Source organism: Bombina bombina, chromosome 3 (assembly GCF_027579735.1).
Source record: "Bombina bombina isolate aBomBom1 chromosome 3, aBomBom1.pri, whole genome shotgun sequence".
NCBI classification, from domain to species: Eukaryota; Metazoa; Chordata; class Amphibia; order Anura; family Bombinatoridae; genus Bombina; species Bombina bombina.
In genome coordinates this window covers 350,712,578-350,733,523 of record NC_069501.1, presented here as the reverse complement: position 1 = coordinate 350,733,523, position 20,946 = coordinate 350,712,578, and positions in this window count along the sequence as shown.

Sequence of the window (20,946 nt, the reverse complement as noted above, 5' to 3'; positions counted from 1 at the left end):
CGGTCTTAAGATTGTGCCATAGACCTGCAACCCGGAGCCATTCCTCCTCGGGCCGGTTGTACTCTCTGTCTGTTGCAGAGAATTGTGATATGGAGGAGTATGTTGCCGATACTCTGTCGCGGGGAATCATCCTTGTTCCTGATTCCGGCTTGTCTGACTATTCGCTTTGGCTCCTGACTCAGCTCGTCTGACTACCAGCTCTGGTTTTGACTCCTGACTTGTTATTTGACTTGTGGACTTTTTATTATTTTTTACTATGAATAAAGGTTTGATTATTTTTGCACTTCTCGTCTCAGTCTGATTCTTGGCACCCTGACAAAACCACAGTATCAAAAATAAAAAAGAATTACACCTCATCTAATAGCCCTATCAAAATAAAAAGGCCCCCCAAAATAAAAAAAACCCTAGCCTACAATAAACTACCAATGGCCCTTAAGAGGGCCTTTTGCGGGGCATTGCCCAAAAGAAATCAGCTCTTTTACCTGTAAAAAAAATACAAACACCCCCAACAGTAAAACCCACCATCCACACAACCAAACCCCCCAAATAAAAACCCTATCTAAAAAAACCTAGGCTCCCCATTGTCCTGAAAAGGGCATATGGGCATTGCCCTTAAAAGGGCATTTAGCTCTTTTACTGCCCAGACCCTACTCTAAAAATAAAACCCACCCAAAAAAACCTTAAAAAAACCTAACACTAACCCCCGACGATCCACTTACAGTTTTTGAAGTTCTGCTTGAAGGATCCATCCAGCCGGCAAGAAGTTTTCATCCGGGCAACCTCTTCCATCTTCATCCAGCTGGCAAAGTCTTCTATCTTCATCCATTCGACGAGGAGCGGGTCCATCCTGAAGACATCCGACACGGAGCGGGTCCATCCTGAAGACATCCAGTGAGGATCTCCTCTTCAATACGGTCTAAACTGGATCTTGAATGCAAGGATGAGAGCTCAATCCTATTGGCTGATTGGAGCAGCCAATAGGATGAGAGCTGCTCAAATCAATCCTATTGGCTGATTGAAACAGCCAATAGGATTTTAGCAGTTCTAATCCTACTGGCTGATGGGAACCTTTCAGCCAATAGGAATGCAAGGGATGTCATCTTGGATGACATTACTTGCATTCAAGATCCAGTTTATGGTGGAGATTGTATTGAGGAGGAACTCCTCGTCAGATGTCTTCAGGATGGACCCGCTCCTCGCCGGATGGATGAAGATAGAAGAGGCCGCATGGATGAAGACTTCGTTGGCTGGATGAACATGGAAGAGGCCGCTCGGATAAAGACTTCTTGCTAGCTGGATGGATCCTTCAAGCGGAACTTCAAGAACTCTAAGTGGATCATCGGGGGTTAGTGTTTTTTTGGGTGGGTTTTATTTTTAGAGTAGGGTCTGGGAAGTAAGGGAGCTAAATTCCTTTTTAAGGGCAATGTCCATACAAACGCCCTTTTCAGGGCAATGGGGAGCTTAGGTTTTTTAGATAGGGTTTGTATTTGGGGGGGTTGGTTGTGTGGGTGGTGGGTTTTACTGTTGGGGGGGTTGTATTTATTTTTACAGGGGCTTTTTTATTTTGATAGGGCTAATAGATTAGGTGTAATTCTTTTTTATTTTTGATACTGTTTTTTTTTTGTAACTTAGTGTTTTTTATTTTTTGTAACTTAGTGTTTATCTTTTTGTAATTTAGCCATTTTTAATTGTAGATTTAAATAATTTGAGTAGGGTTATGTTTTTAAATATGTAATATAGTTAATTTAATTGGTAGTTTAATGTAATTTTAGTATAATAGTTAGGGTAGGTTAATTAATAGTTTAATATTGTTTAATTTAATTGTAGGATAATAGTTAGGGTAGGTTAATTTATAGTTAAATATAGTTTATTTCAATTCTAAAGGTAAGTTTAAATTTATTATAAAATAGGGATATTGTTTAATGTAAAGTTAGCGGGTTGTTAGGTTAAGGGGTTAATAGCTTAATTTAGTTTATGGCGATGTGGGGGGGCTGGCGGTTTAGGGATTAATAGGTTTAGTAAGTGGTAGTGATGTGGGAGGCCAGGGATTTAGGGGTAAATACATTTATTTAGTTGCGGTGGGGTCCGGGAGCGACGGGATAGGGGTTAAACATTTTAGTAAAGTGGCCGTGTTTAGTGACAGGGTATAAATAAAGTTGGTAAAAAGCCGAATAGCAGCAAGATCGATAACTGATAGTTAACAACAGTCCGCTGCTCATCACCCTGTACTTGGTGCGTGGCTTTTTGCTGGCTTTTTTAATAAATAAGGAGAGCGTATTCAGGTCCGCAGCCACGATGTTAGGTGATGTTAGGCGGAAGTATTGGTGCCGTCGAATGCAGCAAAGTTGACAGCTTGATAGGCCTCTAAATGTTTTAGGATTGTAAAAAAATGTTAAATGCAAATAACCTTTGGTATGTTTTATCAAATGTCCTGAAATTTTCAGAATATGTTTAAATAGATAGATTAATGTATTGTGTGAAGTTTGGGGGAAATTGGTTAACATCTAAGTTAAATTTTGTACGTTAAACCACATTAAGCTCCCCAAAAAACAAGCTTAATGTCACTCATTTTTCTTGTGGGACACCAAAATCCATGAAACTTCTAGGATAGGTTTGGAAAGGGAAAAACTGAGTTTGTGCCATGTTTCAAGGCAATTGATTGAATTTTAGGTGAATTTTGGTACATTAAGCTCTTTTTACATTAAGCTGCTCACATTAAGGCCTAGATTTAGAGTTCGGCGGTAGCCGTCAAAACCAGCGTTAGAGGCTCCTAACGCTGGTTTTGGCCGCCCGCTGGTATTTGGAGTCAGTGATTAAAGGGTCTAACGCTCACTTTTCAGCCGCGACTTTTCCATACCGCAGATCCCCCTACGCCATTTGCGTAGCCTATCTTTTCAATGGGATCTTTCTAACGCTGGTATTTAGAGTCGTTTCTGCAGTGAGCGTTAGAGCTCTAACGACAAGATTCCAGCCGCCTGAAAATAGCAGGAGTTAAGAGCTTTCTGGCTAACGCCGGTTTATAAAGCTCTTAACTACTGTACCCTAAAGTACACTAACACCCATAAACTACCTATGTACCCCTAAACCGAGGTCCCCCCACATCGCCGCCACTCGATTAAAATTTTTAACCCCTAATCTGCCGACCGCCACCTACGTTATACTTATGTACCCCTAATCTGCTGCCCCTAACACCGCCGACCCCTGTATTATATCTATTAACCCCTAACTTGCCCCCCACAACGTCGCCGCAAGCTACTTAAAATAATTAACCCCTAATCTTCCGACCGCAAATCGCCGCCACCTACGTTATCCCTATGTACCCCTAATCTGCTACCCCTAACATCGCCGACCCCTATGTTATATTTATTAACCCCTAATCTGCCCCCCTCAACGTCGCCGACACCTACCTACACTTATTAACCCCTAATCTGCCGAGCGGACCTGAGCGCTACTATAATAAAGTTATTAACCCCTAATCCGCCTCACTAACCCTATCATAAATAGTATTAACCCCTAATCTGCCCTCCCTAACATCGCCGACACCTACCTTCAATTATTAACCCCTAATCTGCCGACCGGAGCTCACCGCTATTCTAATAAATGTATTAACCCCTAAAGCTAAGTCTAACCCTAACACTAACACCCCCCTAAGTTAAATATAATTTTTATCTAACGAAATAAATTAACTCTTATTAAATAAATAATTCCTATTTAAAGCTAAATACTTACCTGTAAAATACATCCTAATATAGCTACAATATAAATTATAATTATATTATAGCTATTTTAGGATTAATATTTATTTTACAGGCAACTTTGTAATTATTTTAACCAGGTACAATAGCTATTAAATAGTTAAGAACTATTTAATAGTTACCTAGTTAAAATAATAACAAATTTACCTGTAAAATAAATCCTAACCTAAGATATAATTAAACCTAACACTACCCTATCAATAAAATAATTAAATAAACTACCTACAATTACCTACAATTAACCTAACACTACACTATCAATAAATTAATTAAACACAATTGCTACAAATAAATACAATTAAATAAACTATCTAAAGTACAAAAAATAAAAAAGAACTAAGTTACAGAAAATAATAAAATATTTACAAACATAAGAAAAATATTACAACAATTTTAAACTAATTACACCTACTCTAAGCCCCCTAATAAAATAACAAAGCCCCCCAAAATAAAAAATTCCCTACCCTATTCTAAAATACAAATATTACAAGCTCTTTTACCTTACCAGCCCTGAACAGGGCCCTTTGCGGGGCATGCCCCAAGAATTTCAGCTCTTTTGCCTGTAAAAAAAAGCATACAATACCCCCCCCCAACATTACAACCCACCACCCACATACCCCTAATCTAACCCAAACCCCCCTTAAATAAACCTAACACTACCCCCCTGATGATCTTCCTACCTTGTCTTCACCATGCCAGGTTCACCGATCCGTCCTGGCTCCAAGATCTTCATCCAACCCAAGCGGGGGCTAGACATCCACTGAAGAAGTCCAGAAGAGGGTCCAAAGTCTTCCTCCTATCCGGCAAGAAGAGGACATCCGGACCGGCAAACATCTTCTCCAAGCGGCATCTTCTATCTTCTTCCATCCGATGACGACCGGCTCCATCTTGAAGACCTCCAGCGCGGATCCATCCTCTTCTTCCGACGACTAGACGACGAATGACGGTTCCTTTAAGGGACGTCATCCAAGATGGCGTCCCTCGAATTCCGATTGGCTGATAGGATTCTATCAGCCAATCGGAATTAAGGTAGGAATTTTCTGATTGGCTGATGGAATCAGCCAATCAGAATATAGTTCAATCCGATTGGCTGATCCAATCAGCCAATCAGATTGAGCTCGCATTCTATTGGCTGTTCCGATCAGCCAATAGAATGCGAGCTCAATCTGATTGGCTGATTGGATCAGCCAATCGGATTGAACTATATTCTGATTGGCTGATTCCATCAGCCAATCAGAAAATTCCTACCTTAATTCCGATTGGCTGATAGAATCCTATCAGCCAATCGGAATTCGAGGGACGCCATCTTGGATGACGTCCCTTAAAGGAACCGTCATTCGTCGTCTAGTCGTCGGAAGAAGAGGATGGATCCGCGCTGGAGGTCTTCAAGATGGAGCCGGTCGTCATCGGATGGAAGAAGATAGAAGATGCCGCTTGGAGAAGATGTTTGCCGGTCCGGATGTCCTCTTCTTGCCGGATAGGAGGAAGACTTTGGACCCTCTTCTGGACTTCTTCAGTGGATGTCTAGCCCCCGCTTGGGTTGGATGAAGATCTTGGAGCCAGGACGGATCGGTGAACCTGGCATGGTGAAGACAAGGTAGGAAGATCATCAGGGGGGTAGTGTTAGGTTTATTTAAGGGGGGTTTGGGTTAGATTAGGGGTATGTGGGTGGTGGGTTGTAATGTTGGGGGGGGGGGTATTGTATGTTTTTTTTTACAGGCAAAAGAGCTGAAATTCTTGGGGCATGCCCCGCAAAGAGCCCTGTTCAGGGCTGGTAAGGTAAAAGAGCTTGTAATATTTGTATTTTAGAATAGGGTAGGGAATTTTTTATTTTGGGGGGCTTTGTTATTTTATTAGGGGGCTTAGAGTAGGTGTAATTAGTTTAAAATTGTTGTAATATTTTTCTTATGTTTGTAAATATTTTATTATTTTCTGTAACTTAGTTCTTTTTTATTTTTTGTACTTTAGATAGTTTATTTAATTGTATTTATTTGTAGCAATTGTGTTTAATTAATTTATTGATAGTGTAGTGTTAGGTTAATTGTAGGTAATTGTAGGTAGTTTATTTAATTATTTTATTGATAGGGTAGTGTTAGGTTTAATTATATCTTAGGTTAGGATTTATTTTACAGGTAAATTTGTTATTATTTTAACTAGGTAACTATTAAATAGTTCTTAACTATTTAATAGCTATTGTACCTGGTTAAAATAATTACAAAGTTACCTGTAAAATAAATATTAATCCTAAAATAGCTATAATATAATTATAATTTATATTGTAGCTATATTAGGATTTATTTTACAGGTAAGTATTTAGCTTTAAATAGGAATAAGTTATTTAATAAGAGTTAATTTATTTCGTTAGATAAAAATTATATTTAACTTAGGGGGGTGTTAGTGTTAGGGTTAGACTTAGCTTTAGGGGTTAATCCATTTATTAGAATAGCGGTGAGCTCCGATCGGAAGATTAGGGGTTAATAATTGAAGTTAGGTGTCGGCGATGTTAGGGAGGGCAGATTAGGGGTTAATACTATTTATGATAGGGTTAGTGAGGCGGATTAGGGGTTAATAACTTTATTATAGTAGCGCTCAGGTCCGCTCGGCAGATTAGGGGTTAATAAGTGTAGGCAGGTGTCGGCGACGTTGTGGGGGGCAGATTAGGGGTTAATAAATATAACATAGGGGTCGGCGATGTTAGGGCAGCAGATTAGGGGTACATAGGGATAACGTAGGTGGCGGCGGTTTACGGAGCGGCAGATTAGGGGTTAAAAGTGTAATGCAGGGGTCAGCGATAGCGGGGGCGGCAGATTAGGGGTTAATAAGTGTAAGGTTAGGGGTATTTAGACTCGGGGTACATGTTAGAGTGTTAGGTGCAGACGTAGGAAGTGTTTCCCCATAGGAAACAATGGGGCTGCGTTAAGAGCTGAACGCTGCTTTTTTGCAGGTGTTAGGTTTTTTTTCAGCTCAAACTGCCCCATTGTTTCCTATGGGAGAATCGTGCACGAGCACGTTTTTGATGCCGGCCGCGTCCGTAAGCAACTCTGGTATCGAGAGTTGCATTTGCGGTAAATATGCTCTACGCTCCTTTTTTGGAGCCTAACGCAGCATTTGTTTGAACTCTCGATACCAGAGTTAAATTTATGGTGCGGCCAGAAAAAAACCCGCGGAGCGTTAACAGCCCTTTTACCGCCGAACTCCAAATCTAGGCCTAAATGTTTTAGGATTGTAAAAAAAATAGTTAAATGTGAATAACTTTTGGTATGTTTTATCAAATGTCCTAAAATTTTCATAATATGATTGAATGGATAGATTAATGTATTGTGCTAAGTTTGGGGAAAATTGGTTAACATCTAAGCTCAATTTTGTACGTTAAGCCACATTAAGCTCCCAAAAAACAAGCTTAATGTCACTCAATTGCCTTGTGGAACACCAAAATCCATGAAACGTCTAGTATAGGCTTGGATAGTGGAAATCTTGAGTTTTGCAAAAATATGCAGTAATTGATTAACATTTGGCCACTTTTTTACTCATTAAGCTACATTAAGCCATTTGCACATTTAAATGTTTTAGGATGTCCCTTTAAAAATACTTAGAACATATTCCCCGATTTGAAGATCATTGGAATGTGAAATATTTACATTAAATACACAGTTAAACAACTTTAAACAAAAATATTATATTACATTTTTTCAGTTACTTAATTGCAAAGGACTCCAATGCTTATATACTGTATATATATATATATATATATATATATATATATATATATATATATATATATATATATATATATATATATGTAGATAGAGAGCACTCTCACTTTCAAAATCCTGATGCCAGGGTGCCAGCAGGTAAATATACACGATGGAGGAAGGCACTCACTGGTCTTTTCATCAGACAAAAGACAAACTGAAAGTGACTGAACATATAAAGCCTAACAAACCCCTCCCAGTGAAAATTGCGCCAAAACGGTTACCATAGTGATCCTCAATAACATTCTAATCATGTGACCTGCGTCAATCATGCAAATGGTAAAAACTACTGTTGTTACAGAAAGTGTAAATTACCCACATTCAAACATATTCTAAAATCAATTAAGCAAAACATTAAAGAACACATGTGGATAAGCATATGAGTGAAACCATATACAGTAAACACATAAAAAGACAGTGTTAGAGATATAAGGAGAATAGAGCACAAATTCTCCTACTCACATAATGTGTAAAATAGATAGCTGTGTGTCCCCTAACACATGTGTTATATCTGTGTAAAAGTTTAATAGTGACTATACAGTAAAGTGCACAATAGAAATATATGTATATTGTCAGCCCCCTGGATAACATGAATATAGAATCTAATTAGACAAACTAGTCTCAAGAAAATCTCTATCAAGTAATATGGGCAGAGTTACATGACCATTCCCATTTGGGGGGTTTGTTAGGCTTTATATGTTCAGTCACTTTCAGTTTGTCTTTTGTCTGAGGAAGGGGAGTGTGTCCCCGAAACGTTACGCTAAATAAAGGTTTTTTGATGAAAAGACCAGTGAGTGCCTTCCTCCATCGTGTATATATATATATATATATATATATGTATACATATATATATATATATATATATATATATATATATATATATATATATGAGGAAGAGGATGAGAAAAGCGCTATGTGAGGATCAGGTCTCAGGATTCACTGTTATTGGATAATTTAGGATAAATGTGTTATGATATGTATTGTTCAACAGAGACTGTGGTAAAAATTAGTGTTTAAACCACATTAGATAATCACTCCTTAAATAAAATCATATAAAATAAAATTAAAAGAGGTTTTTTGTTAAAAGAAACCAATATTGAAAAAAGTCCATTCAAAATATGTATAAAAGATAATGGTAATTAGGTTTATCACACTTTGATATCCGGTAGTATTACACTTACTAGAACAAACCTCAATCATATGAGGTAAGTTGCCGCCTCTGTAAGTGGGAAACTTCCGAAGATCTGCAGTGGCAAAGTGTACTTGGCTTTGTCTTTTATTCTTCTCCTCTCAGAGTATGGAGTTGAGATCCAAATCGATCCAGATAGGAGACTGGTGGTGAATTTTTCTCCAAAAATCCAGCAGGATTATGCAGAATAAGAAGCAGAAGAAAAAAAATACATAGTGTAATACTGTTTATTTAGATAAAAGAAATATATTAAGACAGACAAGTGGCCACTCACATTTAGAATCCTCATTGAATGGATTAATTATTTCAGTAATATTCTCATGAAAAATAAACATTAGAAAAAAAAAAAAATATATATATACTTGATCTATAGTAGTTATTTGTAGATATAATTATATCAAAATACACTCTTTATAATAAATCAATCCTCATTCATATCATATGATATTTACATATTTTTGCTTTATATTACTCCAAAATAGAAAGTGGTTAATTATTGTACATGGAGAGAAAGAGTAGTAACACTTCAATTTGCATTTTTTGTGTTGTTGTCTGGCATATATGAGAGGGATCATCCCAACTAGTGATATGAAACAGTAGGGGAATGAAAGAAAAAGATGGAGGGTAGGGGACAGGCCAAGACATGGGAAGTGGGGGGAGGAGGGGGGGTTATGGTTTGTGTAGAACGAGGCGAGAACTGGTATTGATTACGTATGTAGTCTTATCTGGTTCAAAAAATAGAGTATATAAAGGAAAAACATTTTGAATCATGTTCTCCTTATTCTAAGAAAGCAGCAAGGTCAATATCCTTATTTAAACCCCTTGGATTCATTGTACCGAACTGATGAATCCAAAAGGTTTCCCTTTTTCTCAGATGTAATTCCCTAGTGGTGCCTTCAGGTGCTTTTTTGATATGTTCTAGAATAGTTCCTTTCAGATTCGTAGGATCCTTATTGTGAATGTTTTTAAAATGTAGTGGTACTCTGTGATTTTTCTCGCCACCTTCAATATTCCTAATATGCTCTAGTAGACTTTTCTTGTAGGGTCTTGTAGTTCGCCCTATATATTGCAATTTGCAACTGCATTCAAGAAGGTATACAACGAAATCTGTTTTACAATTAGTTAGTGTTGTGATGTTGTGTGTCAGTCGGTAACAGTTACCTTAACGCCAAGAGCGGACACCACCAAAATTGGATAAATAACATCCCATTTGGGCAGTACCAGAGACTAAAAAGAAACTGCTCGAAAAATAAAGATTTTGAGGAAGAATCTAAATCTCTAACAACTAAACTATTACTTAAGGGCTATAAAGAACAAAATTTGAAAACTGCCTATGAAAAAGTAAAAAGATGGATAGGAACAAACTCCTGGTAAAAAATAAGAATACAAAAAAGAAGAGAAAGACAGGAGTTACCTTCATAACTACTTTTAATACAGGTGCAAAAGAAATAGAACAAATTTTTAAAAAACATTGGCATGTATTAACTAAGGACTCACTACTAAAAGACATTGGGGACAAAAAACCGGAAATAATATATAGAAAAAATAGAAATCTCAAATCCATAGTAGCCCCAAGTAAACTTAAGACGAAAGAGAAAGATAAAACCAAAAATAATTGGTTAGGATCAAACAGTACAGGTTTTTTCAAATGCAATAGGTTAAATTGTGTAGCCTGCACACATCATTACAATGGTAACAAACCCACCAAACAAATTGTCTCAACTGCTACAAACAAAACACACAACATCACAACACTAACTAATTGTAAAACAGATTTCGTTGTATACCTTCTTGAATGCAGTTGCAAATTGCAATATATAGGGCGAACTACAAGACCCTACAAGAAAAGGCTACTAGAGCATATTAGGAATATTGAAGGTGGCGAGAAAAATCACAGTGTACCACTACATTTTAAAAACATTCACAATAAGGATCCTACGAATCTGAAAGGAACTATTCTAGAACATATCAAAAAAGCACCTGAAGGCACCACTAGGGAATTACATCTGAGAAAAAGGGAAACCTTTTGGATTCATCAGTTCAGTACGATGAATCCAAGGGGTTTAAATAAGGATATTGATCTTGCTGCTTTCTTAGAATAAGGAGAACATGATTCAAAAAGTTTTTCCTTTATATACTCTATTTTTTGAACCAGATAAGACTACATACGTAATCAATACCAGTTCTCGCCTCATTCTACACAAACCGTAACCCCCCCTCCTCCCCCCACTTCCCATGATTTGGCCTGTCCCCTACCCTCCATCTTTTTCTTTAATTCCCCCACTGTTTCATATCACTAGTTGGGATGATCCCTCTCATATATGCCAGACAACAACACAAAAAATGCAAATTGAAGTGTTACTACTCTTTCTGTCCATGTACAATAATTAACCACTTTCTATTTTGGAGTAATATAAAGCAAAAATATATAAATATCATATGATATGAATGAGGATTGATTTATTATAAAGAGTGTATTTTGATATAATTATATCTACAAATAACTACTATAGATCAAGTATATATATATATATATATTTTTTTTTTTTCTAATGTTTATTTTTCATGTGAATATTACTGAAATAATTAATCCATTCAATAGGGAAATTATAAATAATGGAAAATGGAAAATTACAACAAAAACAAAGAAAAAAAAATTAATACTACAGAATCAAAATTTGCGTGTAGATTGTGTAATAAGAAACACAGACTCCCTTGTAGTTCAATATATTGAGCAAATCATGTCATCATTCATTTCATATAAAAAAAAAGTCTTTTATTCGCATTGTGTAAATGAAAAGGAATTATAAGCACCAATATGATATGCTTTTAGGGGGTCTAAACCTTTATATAACTGATCGCAAACAAAGCTCAAAATCAGCTAAGAAAGAAAACAAATTGCGATCTGGTTTGTTTAAAATTATGTTAAAATCACGCTGTCTGCATTGGGCATGTCATGTAATATTCTGTGTACTTTGTGATTGCTGGCTTGCCCCATGTTTGCATTTACACATTAAGCTTTTGTACACAGTATACAGATCAATGTAAACACAGTGTTTTACCATAGGAACATCAGAAAAAATACTGTAGTCATAGACGCATGCATACACGCAATTATGTCACACGTCATGCTTCCAGTACAACCAATACCTAAGCTCACTCACTACAGAGCAGATTACGCTCCGGATAGACAAATTGACTGACAGATACTCTGTCCAACCATACACAACTACTGATCTCTAGGGGCGTGCCGCCGCCCGGCTTTTATAAATGAAGATAGGAAATAGGAACAATATGAATACCCTCTGAAGAAGAAGGAAAAATACACATTTGAAATGCGTAAGGGACTACTTTTTGCTCCATTTGGAGTGTTTTTATATTATTTATACACTTCGGACTGTGTATAGCATATGCACACTTGAAACATTCATTTGGATTTGTGCTTTGTTACGGAACGATTATCTATATATGGGAGGAACTGTTCTCTTCTGACAGAGACACAACACTACTGGTTTCCCATAGACACAGCTCTCCAATCACAGGCTACTGCTAAGTGTATCTTACATACCTCATAGGTTTGAGGATTCTAAATGTGAGTGGCCACTTGTCTGTCTTAATATATTTCTTTTATCTAAATAAACAGTATTACACTATGTATTTTTTTTCTTCTGCTTCTTATTCTGCATAATCCTGCTGGATTTTTGGAGAAAAATTCACCACCAGTCTCCTATCTGGATCGATCTGGATCTCAACTCCATACTCTGAGAGGAGAAGAATAAAAGACAAAGCCAAGTACACTTTACCACTGCAGATCTTCGGACGTTTCCCACTTACAGAGGCGGCAACTTACCTCATATGATAGAGGTTTGTTCTAGTAAGTGTAATACCTACCGGATATCAAAGTGTGATAAACCTAATTACCATTATCTTTTATACATATTTTGAATGGACTTTTTTCAATATTGGTTTCTTTTAACAAAAAACCTCTTTTAATTTTATTTTATATGATTTTATTTAAGGAGTGATTATCTAATGTGGTTGAAACACTAATTTTTACCACAGTCTCTGTTGAACAATACACATCATAACACATTTATACTAAATTATCCAATAACAGTGAATCCTGGGACCTGATCCTCACATAGCGCTTTTCAGGTGAGACATCTTTCCAATTTCTGAGATACCAGCTGCTTATATAGGATCCCCCACCACTATCTCAGCTAACTACACACACAGCGCCAATCCTGGTGTGTGTGGTGTGTTTCTCTATTGCTCTTCCTTTCAATAGACTAGAGATCCCCCACATACTCCTCTCTTCCTATATATATATATATATATATATATATATATATATATGTATGTATATGAAGAACAAGAGAATGTTATTCACGCTATAACACTAGAATAAAATGTATATCACTTTAAGAATATATACATATATGTACCATCAATAAAATCTACATAAATAAAAGAAGTTGTATGACATGTAAAAAAAACAAACCCTGTTATTTTACATAAAAGGGATGTATGAAAAAGTCCACATATAAAAACAGATCCAAGCAATGCAATGCAATGTGATGGCAAAGACAAGTTCATGTAAATAAAACTGTTCGTTTTTCCAGAGGTTTGTGCAGCTGAAACCAATATTTGTGAAGCTTTCCAGATGCTTCACCAAAGATAGATAGGAGAACAAGGACTGGGTAACTGCGCCACAAAGAAATTAAAGAAAATGCAAGTATGGGGTATTAGCCTCTATAGCAAATCACTTACTTTAAAATTCCTCAATCAGTATGAGGTAAGTAGCCGCTGTAGTGAAAGTGGAGCACAGCTCCCTCCGGTACAAAAACTGCTCTCTAAATATAGAAATAGGGAATCCAGGGATTCAGATCTGCTGTGCTTCTTCTGAAGTATGGTAGTATCCTTTGCTCACTGTACGTCCGCACTTAGGTCTCCCAGATAGTGAAATAGGTATGTGGAGTAAACAAACACATATATAGTGAAGTATGTTCTATTTATTCAAACATAAAACTCAAACAATATAAAGTTTGCACTCACATACCAGACCTCAACCGTTATGAGGTAAGTAAAAGCATATACAATAATCCACATAGGAAGTCAGGTTGCGTGTACTGAGTAACCAAGTCCAGGAATATAAAATGCACTCGAGTACAAAGCTGTCAGTAGTCCCTGACGTGTTTCAAAGTCACGTTCTTCATCAGAGTTTTATGTTTGAATAAATAGAACGTACTTCACTATCCTGATCTAGGTAACAAGTTTATCTCGTTTGAAAAGATATAATCTAATTAAGTGATGAGGTAAAGAATCTTTTGAAGCTTCTATTTTCTAGTTGGGGAACAAATCTTCTCTTCGTAGTTTTGGGACAACTTGTCTGTGAAGTGTATCTTACTCAGCAAGGGGAGTTTGGGTCTGATTCAGAACTTAAGGAAAATCTGTGACATTGTAGTACAGAGTTCATATTAATGTAGATAATATAAATAAAATATAAATTTTTACATCACATCAAAGTCACTCACTCTTATACATGACAATTGGTTACTCAGTATAACTGCAATTGTAATAGGATTAGATAACATTAAAGAGAAAATTGGCCAGTTTCCCCCTATTGACAGCTAGAAGAGCTCCTAACTTATATAAGTTAGTTTGAAGTAGATATATTTCGAAACCCCTCTTAAAAATTGGTTGTCTAATCACAAGGTGGTTGAAAACTTTCCCTGTGGAAATTGTACATATACATATACATATACATTAAAATATATGCTTAAAACATAGGAATTTCATTATACGAAAGGTAAAACTTTTAAAATGTATATTTTATCAACTGCAATACTGAAGGTGTTGTATACCTTCTGTCCTGTTTATGTCCCTGTTTTTATGTGTGAAAACGGAAAGGGCCTTTAAGGACAAAATTAAAGAACATCATGATGGCATCAAAAATAAGTCCATAACAAGTAGTGTTGCAAGACACTTTGAGGTCTAACATGATAGTAATCCAGAATGCCTAAGATTTGTGGGCATTGATAGATAAATTATGAATGGCAGAGGAGGGGGATCAAAATAAATGCTTGCTACAAAAAGAATGTGGTTGGATTTACAGATTGCCCACAAATGCTCCTAATGGTCTTAATGAGAAACTAGACCTAGCCTGTTTCTTTGGATACAAATGCATTTTTTGATGTAAACTTAGTAACTTTCCCTTGTTATGATAAAGGTGATACAAACATAATGGTGTACTGTGTCTTTACATTAGTGCCGAAAGCTGTGTCCTAGATACTTACAGCTCTATATCATAATTTATATAAATGTAACTATGCATATTGCATTCTTGTAATTTATCTTTTTCATTTTTGTTTCTAAAAATGTTCATATTTTATATAATGTATATTTTCACCCGTTCCGAGGGCAGAGTCTAGAGTCACATAAAAATCCCAGTTTGGGAGCGCATAATCCGCACTGAGGAAGCTCCGTTGAGTCTTGTGACTTTGGGGTGAAACACTTATAGGCCTCTAGTTATCAAGCCATCAACCGCAAATACGCTGGAATTCCGCAGCGTATTTGTGGCGAGGCTGATTCGCCGTGGTTATCAAGCCCTACAGTCCTGCAAAAGTAGAATTTAGTGACTTAACATACGATCTGCCGGACTCAGTCTGACACAGATCGATGGTTACGTCACTACAGATGTTCCGAATGCAAGTTCGGCACAATCTGACTACTTTTGCTAGTTATCAAAGAACTAGCAGGTACGCTCGTCACTATTCCGGGCCTGCGTACCTGGTTTTCAATCCACCGCCCTGTAGGTGGCGGATCCCATAGGAATCAATGGGAGTCTGACAGCAGCGAGAGCTCATGTTCGCTGCTGCCCGATATCCCATTGATTTCTATGGGAAGTGTCTACACCTAATAACAAGTCAGGAGCACCGGTAGATGAAAAAGGTAGCTTTTATTCCTGCATAAACAGCTACAACTTAAAAGTTCCAATGCATATTTTGCTGACAAAGTAAAAACTGTGTTTGCATAGATCGTAACTTGAGGCTTGACAGCAGCTGGTTGGTCAGATTGGAGAAAAGGAAAAAACAGCTGTCATGTTTCGGCTTTACAGCCGTACTCTAAACTGATCACCAATGGGCTTGAGTGTCTCCTCCCACCTTTACACCGGATTGGTCCAACATTAAGCAGGGCAAGCACGTCACGATCACTGTGACCAATGGAGAGCACTGCACGCGTCTGAGGAGGGTGTGTCCATTACGTATCTAGCCGATTCAAGGAGGCCTGGAGACCCTGGATACCCCAAGATCGGAGGAGGTTTCCGGGAGTAAGCATCGACACAGACAATGGTCTGATCACAAGGTACTGCTATCTGATCGCACCCGTGGACCGGACGCGGTAAGACAGACTCCCTCATATTGTTTGTAACTGACATATATGCCCTGCTTTTTTGGATAAGGACTGTATATAGGACATTTAAGCTTGAATTTTGTTTACATTTGAATTATCGATTGAACCTTTTGTGCAGTTCTCCTTATTGACCAAGTGTCTACACTTAACACCCTAACATGTACACCGAGTCTAAACACCCCTAATCTGCACCCCCTACACCACCGCCACCTACTTTATACTTATTAACCCCTAATCTGCCCCCCCTACACCGCCGCAACCTACTTTATACTTATTAACCCCTAATCTGCCCCCCCTACACCGCCACCACCTACTTTATAATTATTAACCCCTAAACCGCCGCTCCCAGACCCCGCCGCAACTATAATAAATATATGAACCCCTAAACCGCCGCTCCCGGACCCCACCGCCTCCTTCATTATACCTATTAACCCCTAATCTGCCGCCCCTATACCGCCGCCACCTACATAAAGTTATTAACCCCTATCCTGCTGATCCCGGACCCCGCCGCAAATAAATTAATTGTTTAACCCCTAAACCACAGCACCCGGAGCCCTCCGCAACCTACATTACATTTATTAACCCCTATCCTGCCCCCCCTACACCGCCGCCACCTACAGTACATTGATTAACCCATAATCTACCACCCCCTACACCGCCGCCACTATATTAAATGAATTAACCCTAACCCTAACACACTCCTAACTTAAATATTATTTAAATTAATCTAAATAAAGATTCCTATAATAAAATAAATTAATCCTATTTAAAACTAAATTCTTACCTACAAAATAAACACTAAGATAGCTACAATATAATTAATAATTACATTATAGCTATTTTAGGGTTTATTTTTATTTTACAGTCAACTTTGTATTTATTTTAACTAGGTACAATAGCTATTAAATAGTTAATAACTATTTAATAGCTACCTAGTTAAAATAAATACAAAATTACCTGTAAAATAAATCCTAACCTAAGTTACAAATACACCTAACCCTACACTATCAATAAATTAATTAAATAAATTAACTACAATGATCTAAAATAAAATACAATAAACTAAACTATATTACAAAAAAAAACACTAAATTACAAAAAATAAAAAAATATTACAAGAAGTTTAATCTAATTACACCTAATCTAAGCCCCCTAATAAAATTAAAAAAAAACAAACAAAATAATAAAATTCACTACCCTAAAATAAATTTCAAATAGCCCTTAAAAGGACCTTTTGTTGGGCATTGCCCCAAAGTAATCAGCTCTTTTACAAGCCCTTAAAAGGGCTTTTTGCGGGGCATTGCCCCAAAGTAATCAGCTCTTTTACCTGTAAAAAAAAGAAATACAATACCCCCACAACGTTACAACCCACCACCCACACACCCCTACTCTAAAACCCACCCGATCCCCCCTTAAATAAACCTAACACTACCCCATTGAAGATCACCCTACCTTGAGCCATCTTCACCCAGCCGGGCCGAGCTCTTCATCCAATCCGGGCACAAGTGGTCCTCCAGCCAGGCAGAAGTCTACATCTGATCGGGGCAGAAGAGGTTCTCCATCCAGCAGAAGTCTTCATCCAAGCGGCATCTTCTATCTTCATCCTTCCGGCGATGAGCGGCTCCATCTTGAAGACCTCAGGCATGGAACATCCTCCTCGGCTGATGACTACCCGACGAATGACTTGTCCTTTAAAAGACGTCATCCAAGATGGCATCCCTCAAAATCCCAATCGGAATTAAGGTAGGAAAAATCCTATTGGCTGATGCAATCAGCCAATCGGATTGAAGTTCAATCCAATTGGCTGATCCAATCAGCCAATAGGATTGACCTTGCATTCTATTGGCTGATCAGAACAGCCAATAGAATGTGAGGTCAATCCTATTGGCTGATTGGATCAGCCAATCGGATTTTTCCTACCTTAATTCCAATTGGCTGATAGAATCCTATTAGCCAATCGATATTCGAGGGACGCCATCTTGGATGACATCATTTAAAGGAACCGTCATTCATCATTAGTTCGTCGTGCTGGAAGGATGCTCCGCGCCGGAGGTCTTCAAGATGGAGCCGCTCATCGCCGGAAGGATGAAGATAGAAGATGCCGCTTGGATGAAGACTTCTGCTGGATGGAGGACCTCTTCTGTCCCGATCAGATGAAGACTTCTGCCCGGCTGGAGGACCACTTGTGCCCAGATCAGATGAAGAGTTCGGCCTGGCTGGGTGAAGACGGCTCAAGGTAGGGTGATCTTCAATGGGGTAGTGTTAGGTTTATTTAAGGGGGGATCGGGTGGGTTTTAGAGTAGGGGTGTGTGGGTGGTGGGTTGTAATGTTGGGGGGGGTATTGTATTTCTTTTTTTTACAGGTAAAAGAGCTGATTACTTTGGGGCAATGCCCCGCAAAAAGCCCTTTTAAGGGCTGGTAAAAGAGCTGATTACTTTGGGGCAATGCCCCGCAAAAGGCCCTTTTAAGGGCTATTTGTAATTTAGTTTAGGGAATTTTATTATTTTGGGGGCTTTTTATTTTATTAGGGGGCTTAGATTAGGTGTAATTAGATTAAACTTCTTGTAATATTTTTTTATTTTTTTTAATATAGTTTAGTTTATTTAATTGTATTTTATTTTAGATCATTGTAGTTAATTTATTTAATTAATTTATTGATAGTGTAGTGTTAGGTGTATTTGTAACTTAGGTTAGGATTTATTTTACAGGTAATTTTGTAATTATTTTAACTAGATGGCTATTAAATAGTTATTAACTATTTAATAGCTATTGTACCTAGTTAAAATAAATACAAAGTTGCCTGTAAAATAAAAATAAACCCTAAAATAGCTATAATGTAATTATTAATTATATTGTAGCTATCTTAGGGTTTATTTTATAGGTAAGAATTTAGTTTTAAAAAGGATTAATTTATTTAATTATAGGAATATTTATTTAGATTAATTTAAATAATATTTAAGTTAGGGGGGTGTTAGGGTTAGACTGAGGTTTTGGGGTTAATTCATTTAATATAGTGGCAGCGGTGTAGGGGGGTAGATTAGGGGTTAATCAATGTACTGTAGGTGGCGGCGGTGTAGGGGGGGCAGGATAGGGGTTAATAAATGTAATGTAGGTGGCGGAGGGCTCCGGGTGCGGTGGTTTAGGGGTTAAACAATTAATTTATTTGCGGCGGGGTCCGGGATCGGCAGGATAGGGGTTAATAACTTTATGTAGATGGCGGCAGTATAGGGGGAGGCAGATTAGGGGTTAATAAGTATAATGTTGGTGGCAGTGGGGTCCGAGAGCGGCGGTTTAGGGGGTAATAAGTTTATTTAGGTGCGGGGGGCTCCCGGAGCGGCGGTTTAGGGGGTAAAACTGTATAGTATAGTGTGGGTGCTTAGTGACAGGCTAGAAAGAAAGCTACGAAGAAGCCGATGAGCAGCGAGATCGATGACTGTTAGTTAACAACAGTCCGCTGCTCATCGGTGGGGGGACAGCGGTTTAAAGGTTAATAGGTTTATTTAGTGTTGGCAATGTGGGGAGGGTTTAGAGGTTAATAGGTTTATTTAGTGTTGGTGATATGAGGGAAGGGGTTTAGAGGTTAATAAGTTTATTTAGTGTTGGTGATGTGGGGGGAAGGTGGTTTAGATGTAAATAAATTTATTTAGTGTTGGTGATGTGGGGGGAAGGTGGTTTAGAGGTAAATAGCTTTATTTAGTGTTGGTGATGTGGGAGGACAGCGGTTTAGAGGTTAATAGTTTTGTTTAGTGTTGGTGATTGGGGGGTTAGATAGAATATCAATAAAGAATTGATCAGAAATAACGAATGGATCAGAAAAACAATTTAACTTAACATAACGATTATGCCAAAACAAAATTATTTATTTAACTTAACATAACAAATATGCTCAAACTAAATTATTTATTTAACTAATGAAAAAGAAACAAAATAATTTTTTTTGGTGTGCACAAGGAGGAAAGACGTCAATTGTTGCTTCCCATCAATCTTGAAAGGGTTATAAGGCCATTTACAAACAATTTAAAGTCCATCATTCTCAAGGGAGAAAGATTATTCACAAGGGAAAAACATTCAAAACAGTTGCCAATCTTCCCTGGATGTCCCAGCAAATTCACCCCAAGCTCAGACTGTGCAATGCTCAGAAAAATTGCAAAAAAATGAAGAGTTACATCTCAGACTCTACAGGCCTCAGGTAGCATGTTAAATGTTAAAGATCATGACAGTACAATTAGAAAAAGACTGAAAAGGTATGGTTTGTATGGAAGAATTGCCAGGAGAAAGCCTCTTTTCTCTAAAAAGAACATGGCAGCATGGCTTAGGTTTGCAAAGTTGCATCTGAACAAACCACAAGACTTCAGGAACATTGTCTTTTGGACAGACGAGAACAAAGTGTAGATGTTTGGCCATAATGCACAGTGCCACATTTGGCAAAAACCAAACTCAGCATATCAGCACAAACACCTCATACCAACTGTCAAGCATGGCGGTGGAGGGTTGAAGCTTTGGGCTTGTTTTGCAGCTACAGGACCTGGGCACCTTGTAGTCATTGAGTTGACCATGAACTCCTCTGTATAGCAATGTATTCTAAAGTCAAATGTGAGGCAATCTGTCTGACAGCTAAAGCACACCAGAAAATCTACAACAGAATGGCAGAAAAAGAAAAAAAACTCAAGGTGTTGCAATGGCCCAGTCAAAGTCCAGACCTCAACCCGATTGAAATGTTGCGGTGGGACCTTAAGAGAGCTGTGCATAAACAAATGCCCGCAAACCTCAATGAACTGAAGCAACATTGTAAAGAAGAGTGGGCCAAAATTCCTCCACAACGATGTGAGAGACTGAT